Below are 10438 nucleotides of genomic sequence, written 5' to 3'. Positions count from 1 at the left end.
AAGAGGTCAGTATAGTGTAAGATACTGGCCAGAGTGTCACAGAGGAGAATAAGTGACTGGGGATGTTAGAAAGAGCAGATGGAGTGTAGGGAAGAGAAGAGTCGACCTCCCTCCAGACTGTTGGAGGCTCAGATGAGCTGGCTGCAGTGAATTGGGGTGGGGAGGCCACCAAATGAGAAGCTGGTACTCTGATTTCCCAGGGGCTTCCGGAAAGAGCAATTTAGTGTGTGCCTCCTGTATCATCCTTCTCTCTTGTGGACATTGACAAATTTTTGCCAGTAAGTCCCTACACCCCACTGGACCCCTCACCTACCCGGAGGGCCTGTCCTAGGGAACTCTGTCTCAGACTCAGCGAGGAGCCTAGGGCCCAGCTGAGAAGCTGAAGACAACCTGCCGAGGTCCTGGATCCCTGCAGCAGACTCTCCTTCACAACCCACCCTTCCACCTCACTGCGGCTGCCATCCAGACTCAACCAGCTGTCATAAAGCCTCCAAGACTAACTCCAAATCCCCACCCCACCTCACTTCTCAGACCCCAAAGTCCCCTGAACACAGCTCTCTCACGGTGCCTGCCTGCATCTTGTTCACTCTCCACCCCTTCTCTCCTCTGATTTCCTGCCTGTGTGCACACACTTGACAGTTTCCATACCTGAGCCGGCAATAGCCTTGAGGAATAGAAACAGAGGAAGAGGGATCATTGTGCCCTTTTTATAAATAAGGAAACTGAGGCTCAGGGAAGTAAAGGGATCTTCCCAAAGTCACACAAATAGAAAGTGGCCTGTGCAGACTTCTGGAGTCCAATGGCTTCTAGAAGCCAGGCCCTGGAATCTAGAAGCCAAATGCAAAGAAATAGAGAAAAACAACAGAATGGGAAAGAATAGAGACCTCTTCAAGAAAATTAGAGATACCAGGGAACATTTCATGCAAAGATGGGCTCAACAAAGGACAGAAATGGTATGGACCTAACAGAAGGAGAAGATATTAAGACGAGGTGGCAAGAATACACAGAAGAACTGTACAAAAAAGACCTTCACGACCCAGATAATCATGATGGTGTGATCACTCACCTAGAGCCAGACATCCTGGAATGTGAAGTCAAGTGGGCCTTAGAAAGCATCACTACGAACAAAGCTAGTGGAGCTGATGGAATTCCAGTTGAGCTATTTCAAATCCTGGAAGATGATGGTGTGAAAGTGTTGCACTCAATATGCCAGCAAATTTGGTAAACTCAGCAGTGGCCACAAGACTGGAAATGGTCAGTTTTCATTCCAATCCCAAAGAAAGGCAATGCCAAAGAATGCTCAAACTACTGCACAATTGTACTCATCTCACAAGCTAGTAAAGTAATGTTCAAAATTCTCCAAGCCAGGCTTCAGCAATACGTGAACCGTGAACTTCCAGATGTTCAAGCTGGTTTTAGAAAAGGCAGAGGAGCCAGAGATCAAATTGCCAACATCCGCTGGATCATGGAAAAAGCAAGAGAGTTCCAGAAAAGCATCTATTTCTGCTTTATTGACTATGCCAAAGCCTTTGACTGTGTGGATCACAAGAAACTGTGGAAAATTTTGAAAGAGACGGGAACATCAGACCACCTGACCTGCCTCTTGAGAAACCTATATGCAGGTCAGGAAGCAACAGTTAGAACTGGACGTGGAACAACAGACTGGTTCCAAATAGGAAAAGGAATACATCAAGGCTGTATATTGTCACCCTGCTTATTTAATTTATATGCAGAGTATATCATGAGAAACGCTGGGCTGGAAGAAGCACAAGCTGGAATCAAGATTGCCGGGAGAAATATCAATAACCTCAGATATGCAGATGACACCACCCTTATGGCAGAAAGTGAAGAGGAACTAAAAAGTCTCTTGATGAAAGTGAAAGAGGAGAGTAAAAATGTTGGCTTAAAGCTCAACATTCAGAAAACGAAGATCATGGCATCTGGTCCCATCACTTCATGGGGAATGGAAGGGGAAACAGTGGAAACATTGTCAGACTTTATTTTGGGGGGGGGCTCCAAAATCACAGCAGATGGTGACTGCAGCCATAAAATTAAAAGAAGCTTACTCCTTGGAAGGAAAGTTATGACCAACCTAGATAGCATATTGAAAAGCAGAGACATTACTTTGCCAACAAAGATCCATCTAGTCAAGGCTATGGTTTTTCCAGTGGTCATGTATGGATGTGAGAGTTGGCCTGTGAAGAAAGCTGAGTGCCGAAGAATTGATGCTTTTGAACTGTGGTGTTGGAGAAGACTCTTGAGAGTCCCTTGGACTGCAAGGAGATCCAACCAGTCCATCCTAAAGGAGATCAGTCCTGGGTGTTCATTGGAATGACTGATGCTGAAGCTGAAACTCCAATACTTTGGCCACCTCATATGAAGAGTTGTCTCATTGGAAAAGACCCTGATGCTGGGAGGGATTGGGGGCAGGAGGAGAAGGGGACGACAGAGGATGAGATGGTTGGATGGCATCACCGACTCGATGGACATGAGTTTGAGTGAACTCTGGGAGTAGATGATGGACAGGGAGACCTGACGTGTTGTGATTCATGGGGTCACAAGGAGTCGGACACGACTGAGTGACTGATCTGAACTGAACTGAACTGAGTGTCGTTGTTGCCTCTCTGCCAGCAGAGGACAAGCTGTTGGCTTCTGCAGTTTGGCCAGAGGTGCTCTGGGGCGTCCTGGGTGCAGTGGTCAAGAGTTTGGCCTCTGGACTCATGAGCCTTGGGTATTACCTTGGGTAATTTAGCCTCTCTGGGCCTCAGTTTCCTCATCTGTAAAATAAGCAAATAAAAAAGAAAGTAAAAGTTTTAGTCTTTAACTTGTGTCTCTTTGCAACGCCAGGGACAGTAGCCCACCAAGCTCCTCTGTCCCTGGAATTCTCCAGGCAAGAATTCTGGAGTGAGTTGCCATTCCCTTCTCCAGGGGATCAAACCTGGGTCTCCTGCATTGCAGGTGGATTCTTTACTGTCTGAACCACCAGGGAAGCCGTAAAATAAGCAAAATAATACCCATTTATGTAATCAGATCATTAAATATTTGGAAAGCATTTAGAACACTACATAGTAAATAGATTTACTTGAAAGAAAATCAATGAACCCAGGGATTTAGGCAGGATAGCACTTGGTTGAAAAAGACGAGATCCAGTCACTCATGGTGCTGCTGCTTTAGAGTCAAGTATCTGCCTTACAGGAAAGCTGCCAGTCACAGCAGGCTGCAGAGGAAACAGAAGAGCTAACCACTGCCAACATTCTACCATATTCCCTTCACTTCTTTCTTTCTTAAAAAAATTTTTTTAATGTATTAAATTTTAATGAAATAGATCTAGAAAAGTTAGTCATCAGCTTTTCAGATGAGAGTTATTTTGATGAAGCGCCTTTTGTGCCTACATAAGCATTGGTGTCTGGTTTTTTTTAATGTTTTTAGGGTTTTATCCCCTTTCCAATTAATATTTAGTTCATTACTTGTGCTCTTGGCTACTTGTAACAGCGAAGAGTGGGAACAACAGAAATGTTACTTAATCGTGACCACTTACCAAATTGCATGAGTGGTGTGATCCAAGTTTGATAAAAAACTAGTCACATCTCAGCAGGAGTACATGGGAAGGCATGACCAGTAGTTGCCCCAGGGAAGATAGGGTTGTGGGTGTTCTACTTTGTTCTTTTGTGGGTTATGTTTTCCTTTGGCTCACCTGTAAATTTTTCTATAATGAGTATGTATTGCTATTTTTATTACAAAAATAGAAATAAGAACAATAATGATAAACAGTAGCTAGCTTTAGACACTTATGCCCTTAATACACGTATGCCCGTGTGTTAAATTCTTGATACTGGCTTCCCAGGTGGTGGTGCTAGTGGTAAAGAATCTGCCTGCCAATACAGGAAACGCAAGAGGCAAGGAGGATTCGATCCTTGGGTTGGAAAGATTCCCTGGAGGAGGAAACAGCTATCTGCTCCAATATTCTTGCCTGAAAATTCCATGGACAGAGGAGCTTGGCAGGCTACAGTCCATGGGGTCGCAAAGAGTCAGACATGGCTGAGCGACCGAGCATGCACGCACACATCTCCATTAGCTCACTACATTAAGAAACGTAAACTATGAATTCCCTAAGTGGGTGCATCAGCATAATGTAGGCGCTGTTATCCACTTTTTAAAATAAACTTTTATTTCAGAATAGATTTATAGAAAAGTTGCAATAGGAGTTCCCCAGTGGCCTAACGGCTGGGATTCCAGGCTTTCACTGCTGTGACCCGGCTTCAATCCCTGGTCAGGAAACTGAGATCCTGCAAGTAACCCAGCGAGGTCAGAAAAACAAAGTTGCAAAGATGGACATCCCAGATAGCCCACCTCCAGTCTCCCCTACTGTTAGCATCTTTTACACCACATGAATATGGTATATTCGTCCCAACTAGTGAGTGAACATTATACATTGTTAACCAAATAGAGGCTACCCTTACTTGATTCAGATTTCCTTAGTTTTTGCTTCCTGTCCTTTTTCTGCTCCGGGATCCCATCCAGCATACCACACCACAGTCAGTCATCGTCTCTCCTGAGGCTCCTCTTGGCTGAGACAGTCAGCTTTCCCTGTGCTCAACGACCTGACAGCTTTAAAGACTGTGTGTCAGTCGCTCGGTCACTCAGTCGATCTCTTTGTGACCCCATGGACTGTGGCCCTCCAGGCTCCTCTGTCTGTGGGATTCTCCAGGCAACTGGAGTGGGTTGCCATGCCTTCCTCCAGGGGATCGTCCCAATCCAGGGATCAAACCGGTATCTCTGAAAGTCTACTGCATTGGCAGGCGGGGCTCTTTAAAACTGCTGGTCAGGTATGTGGATTCTGCCCCTTGATTGGGGTTTGTCTCATGTGCTTCTCCTGATTAGACTAGGGTCGTGGGTTTGAGAGAGGAAACCCTCAGAGGTTTCTGAAGCGCCCTTCTCATCACATCCTATCAGAGGGACGTGTTACCCAGATGACTTATCACTGATGATACTGACCTTGATCACTTGGGTGAGGTAGTGTTTGCCAGGTTTCAACTGGGACGTTCTCTGCTTTTTCGGGAGGAAGGGAGGCACGGGGCACAGCCCACGTTTTAGGAGTGGGGCGTTCTGCTCCCCTCCTGGAGGGAGGGGCATTTACATCCATTATTTGAAATTCTTCACAGTAGATTTCCCTATTCTCCTCAATTTATTCATTTATTCAGTCACTTAGTTATATCAGTATAACCTCTCAGATATTCATGTCATACTTTGGGTTATGATCCAATGCTATGTTATTTATTTTGTCACTCACTTGTTGCATTTTGGCCATTGGGAGCTCTTTCAGCTGGCTCCTGCGTCCCTTTGACATCCTACCATTATCATCCACCTTTCACGGATGAAAAAAATAAAATTGAGAGAAGATGACTCAAAGCAGAAGAGTCACACTGCGGGTGAATAGAGGTCTCTTTCTAACTTCTGGGCAGCCAGTATGATCATTAGACACCACTGTCTCCTCTAAACACACACACACACATTTTAAGAAATTTTGGAGTTTGGATAAACTTTGCCCCACTTACAAAACTTTTCTAATCTTTCTTAATCAGTAATCTTGGCTATGGTACCTTTTCATGCCTTTGTGTGTGGGGCGGTGGGTGGGTGTGCATCTAGTTTTTCCCACAGATCCTTATGGTTATATATCAATTTTGTTTTGATAAATACTTTATTGTTGGACATGGCAGTTATTTCAAATGTTTGCTGATATATACAACATAGAGAAGAAATAATTAGCTATAAAAATTAGAAATAATAAGTAGGTTTAATACTCCTTGAAAAGATGGACAGAAATGCTTAAAGGCGTCTAAAGGTTGCAATACCACTTCATAAGCAACAAAAAATTCAAGGACTTTCAAAGCAGCAGCTGTGGATATACGTTCATCATTTCCAAGGCCACGCGGTTGATGGGTCTGCTTTAGGCCAGCTACCTGGAGCCTGTCTGCCGGCTCCTCTCTGCCAGATAACTTCCTTTAGCACAAATGGCTTGGGCACACTTCCGGTTTCCCTAGTGCTCCTGCAATGCCCACACCCTTGCCCCCGTCGCCACCCCTGATCTGAAAGCTGCAAGACAGCAGAGTCCATGGAGGAAAGACTGCCAGCTGCCCGCACCATGATGCTGGGCGCTCCCCGTCCTCCCCGGTGCTGTCCCAGCACAGCCCAGCAGGTGGCTTGCACACTCACAGCTTACATGCTCCATCCTCTGCCCAGAGTTACCTTCCTCCCACCTGCCACCACCTCGGTCACCCCTACCTTTGCATATACCTCCCACAACAAAACCCTGTGAGGGGGGCAAGGGCAGGAACTGATGCCCAGAGGAGGGACTGAGGAAACCGAGGCACAGAGGTTAAGGCAGCCAGCCAGAGGCAGAGTCAGGCAGAGCTAGAAGCCAAGCACCTTCCTCAGAGTCCAGGGCCCCTTCCTGCTTCCTGGCTGCAGGGGGACCTCTGCCCTGGACCCTCTTCTGTGGTGGGAGATGCTGACTCAAGACCTTCCCGTCTCTTACTGTGCTCGGCTTCGTGTCTGTGCGCCTCCTCAGAGGCGGTGGTCTTGCTTCTGCCAACACAAGAGGAAGCAGTGGAGTGCTGGGGGGCCCCCAGCCTCTCCCCTCGGACCCCACCAGTCACAGACAGGACCAAAGTCAGGAGCAAACACCCATGCAAGACGGACACCCTGGGGTGCACACATGCAGCCCCAGGGGGCCTAGACCAAGGTTTCTCAACCTCCCACTGTTGACGTTTGGGGCCAAATAATGCCTTGTAGTGGGGGCTGCCCTGTGGTTGCAGGACACTCAGCAGTGGCCTGTCCCTCTCCAGGGGCCTTGTGCATCCCTACTCCAGGTTATGGAAACCCCAAATATCTCCAAGCACTGCCACTGTCCTTTGGGAGGGAGGTCAAAAATCACCCTTATGTAGAAACACTGGCCTAAACAGACAACCGCTGGGTTCTGAGGATATTGTCTGCCTTGATTACATTCTTTTCCAGAAATATATTCCTATTTATTCAATATGTAACCAACTGTGACTTGATTTGTATACTTTTAAGATTGAAAGCAAAACGAGAGGGCGGCAGAGGATGAGATTCAGTGGACGTGAATTTGAGCAAACTCCAGGAGACGGGGAGGAGAGGGAGGCCTGGTGTGCTGCAGTCCATGGGGTCACAAGGAATCAAACACGACTTGGCCACTGAACAACGACAACAAAGCAACTTTTCACATCAGCGATTTATAAACTTTTTATCAGAGCGTGATGTCCTAATTTGGGGGTTTTAAACTATGGTCTCCGTGGCCTGTTCTCAAAGAAAGGACAGCAATCATCTTACAGCTAAGACTTGAACTCCTATCCTTGACCCAAAGTTCCAGTGTCCTGGGGAAGAATCTGCTTGGCCTTGGGAAAGGGTGTAGCTGCTGACCCGAGGCATTGGGGCGTCTTTGGCAGTGACATAGACCCTTCCTGAATGTTGTCTCTGCACCACACAGCCTCCTGGTAAGCAGGGGCTTTGCCTGTGAAAGCAGGATGGCAGGTTGCTGAGCAGGGGGTGCTCACAGCCCTGGTGAGTCTTCTGTAGCCTAAGTGAGCACAGGATGGAATATCCCCCCAACATATCCATCTTCCCACCACAGACAGGGTGGGCAGTGTGTTTCCTAGGTTAGCACTGAGTTCTCAGGCCGGAGGAGCAGACACTGTCTCATCAAAAGATACATATATTTGGTCCATATGGCGGTCTCAAAAAAATATTCGCCCTTCTGAAAGATGGTAGGATTGAAGTAGAGAGCCCTGTTTTTTGCTTTTCCCAGGATGGACCAATAAGGAGAGAGTCAACCAGACAGGGGTACTTCTGGCACACAGGCGAGGTCTGGGGATGGAGGGAGAGAAGATGTTGGTAAACTTTGACTCTCACTGACCAGAGGCAGAGTGGGTAGTTCAGTTCAGTTCAGCTGCTCAGTTGTGTCCAACTCTTTGTGACCCCATGGACTGCAGCACACCAGGCTCCCCTGTCCATCAGCAACTCCTGGAGCTTGCTCAAACTCATGTCTATCGAGTTGGTGATGCCATTCAACCATCTCATCCATCCTCTGTGATCCCCTTCTCCTCCTATCTTCAATATTTCCCAGCATCAGGGTCTTTTCCAATGAGTCAGCTCTTCGCACCAGGTGGCCAAAGGATTGGAGTTTCTGCTTCAGCACCAGTCTTTCCAATGAATATTCAGGACTGATTTCTTTTAGGATGGACTGGTTTGATCTCCTGCAGCCCAAGGGACTCTCTCAAGAGTCTTCTCCAACACCACAGTTCAAAAGCATCAGTTCTTTGGCACTCAGCTTTCTTTATGGTCCAACTCTCACATCCATACATGACTAGTGGAAAAACCATAGCCTTGACTAGACGGACCTTTGTTGGCAAAGTAATGTCTCTGCTTTTTAATATGATGTCTAGGTTCATCATACCTTTTCTTCCAAGGAGCAAGCATCTTTTAATTTTATGGCTGCAGTCACCATCTGCAGTGATTTTGGAGCCCGAAAAAATAAAGTCTGTCACTGTTTCCTCTGTTTCCCCATTATTTGCCATGAAGTGATGGGACCAGAAGCCATGAATTTTGTTTTTTGAATGTTGAGTTTTAAGCCAACTTTTCGCTCTCACTTTCATCAGGAGGTTCTTCAGTTCCTCTTCACTTTCTGCCATAAGGGTGATGTCATCTGCATATCTGACATTATTGATATTTCTCTCAGCAATCTTGATTCCAGCTTGTGACTCATCCAGCCCGGCGATTCACATGATGTACTCTGCATATAAGTTAAATAAGCAGGGTGACAATATACAGCCTTGACGTACTCCTTTCCTGATTTGGAACCAGTCCATTGTTCCATGTCTGGTTCTAACTGTTGCTTCTTGATGTGCATAAAGATTTCTCAGGAGGCAGGTCAGGTGGTCTGGTATTCCCATCTCTTTCAGAATTTTCCATAGTTTGCTGTGATCCACACAGTCAAAGGTTTTGGCATAGTCAATAAAGCAGAAATAGATGCTTTTCTGGAACTCTCTTGCTTTTTCAATGATCCAGCGGATGTTGGCAATTTGATCTCTGGCTCCTCTGCCTTTTCTAAATCCAATGTGAACATCTGGAAGTTCACGGTTCATGTATTGCTGAAGCCTGGCTTGGAGAATTTTGAGCATTACTTTATTAGCGTGTGAGATGAGTGCAATTGTGCAGTAGTTTGAGCATTCTTTGGCATTGCCTTTCTTTCGGGTTGGAAAGAAAACTGACCTTTTCCAGTCCTGGTACTCCCTTCCAGTTCAAAATTCTTTTCTTTGGAGTATGTACAGCATTCCCACCTGTGCCTGAAATGGAGTTCAAGTCAAACCTTTCTCTAAACTTACTTGATCTGAAGATTTACCTGGGCACTTGTTGAAAATAAAGATTCCCAGGCTCTTTCAGCGATTCTGACTCAGTAGGTCAGGGACTGAGCCAGATGTTTCTAGTATCTGTAACAAGTACCTCATGGGCTTGTGGTAAAGAATCCGCCTGCTAAGCAGGACACTCATGTTTGATCCCTGTGTGGGGAAGATGCCATAGAGGAGTAAATGGCAACCCACTCCAGTATTCTTGCCTGAGAAATCCCATGAACAGAAGAGCCTGCTGGGCTGAGGTCCATGGGGTCGCAAAGAATGGGACATGACATAGCATCTGAACAACAACAGTAAGCACCAGGCAAGCTGGGCAACACCGAGGAGGCAAATTTGTATTCTTTGCCCCTGGCATGTTCTTTTCATCTAGCTCCTCTCTCTCTTTGAGAATTTGGCAAGTTCTGGTACCACCTGGGGCTCCTGAGCATGGGACTTCTCCATCTCTAGGGTCGACCAGATGCCTGCACTAAGGGAAGTTCAATACATTTTCATGGACTAAGTTCTCAAATAGACCTCCTCCCAGGCAAATCCCATATCCTTTTTTATTGGAGTAGAGGATGAAGTATTTAAGATACAAACGTCATAGAATTTTCTTTTTAATCAACTTCATTGAGATACAGTTTTACATACAATAGATGGCACCCATTTAAAGTATCTATTGGATGAGTTCTGACAAGTGACAAGTTCTGACAAGTTCAGCGTTGATATAACCACAAAAACAAGATAAAGACTGTTCCATCATACCCAAGAGTCCTGTCCTGTCCCTTTGCAGATAGTACCCCCTTTGCGTCAGCTCCGGGAAACTTTTCCCTGGCCACTTCCTATCACTATAGATTAGTTTGCATTCTCTATCAGTTCAGTTCAGTCACTCAGTTGTGTATGATTCCTTGGAACCCCATGGACTGCAGCACACCAGGCCTCCCTGTCCATCACCAAGTCCAGGAGCTTGCTCAAACTCGTGTCCATAGAGTTGGTGATGCCATCCAACCATCTCCTCCTCTGTCATCTCC

Source organism: Oryx dammah, unplaced genomic scaffold (assembly GCF_014754425.2).
Source record: "Oryx dammah isolate SB20612 unplaced genomic scaffold, SCBI_Odam_1.1 HiC_scaffold_8, whole genome shotgun sequence".
Lineage (NCBI taxonomy): Eukaryota > Metazoa > Chordata > Mammalia > Artiodactyla > Bovidae > Oryx > Oryx dammah.
The sequence above is the reverse complement of the archived record's forward strand: the minus strand, read 5'-3'. Positions refer to the sequence as shown.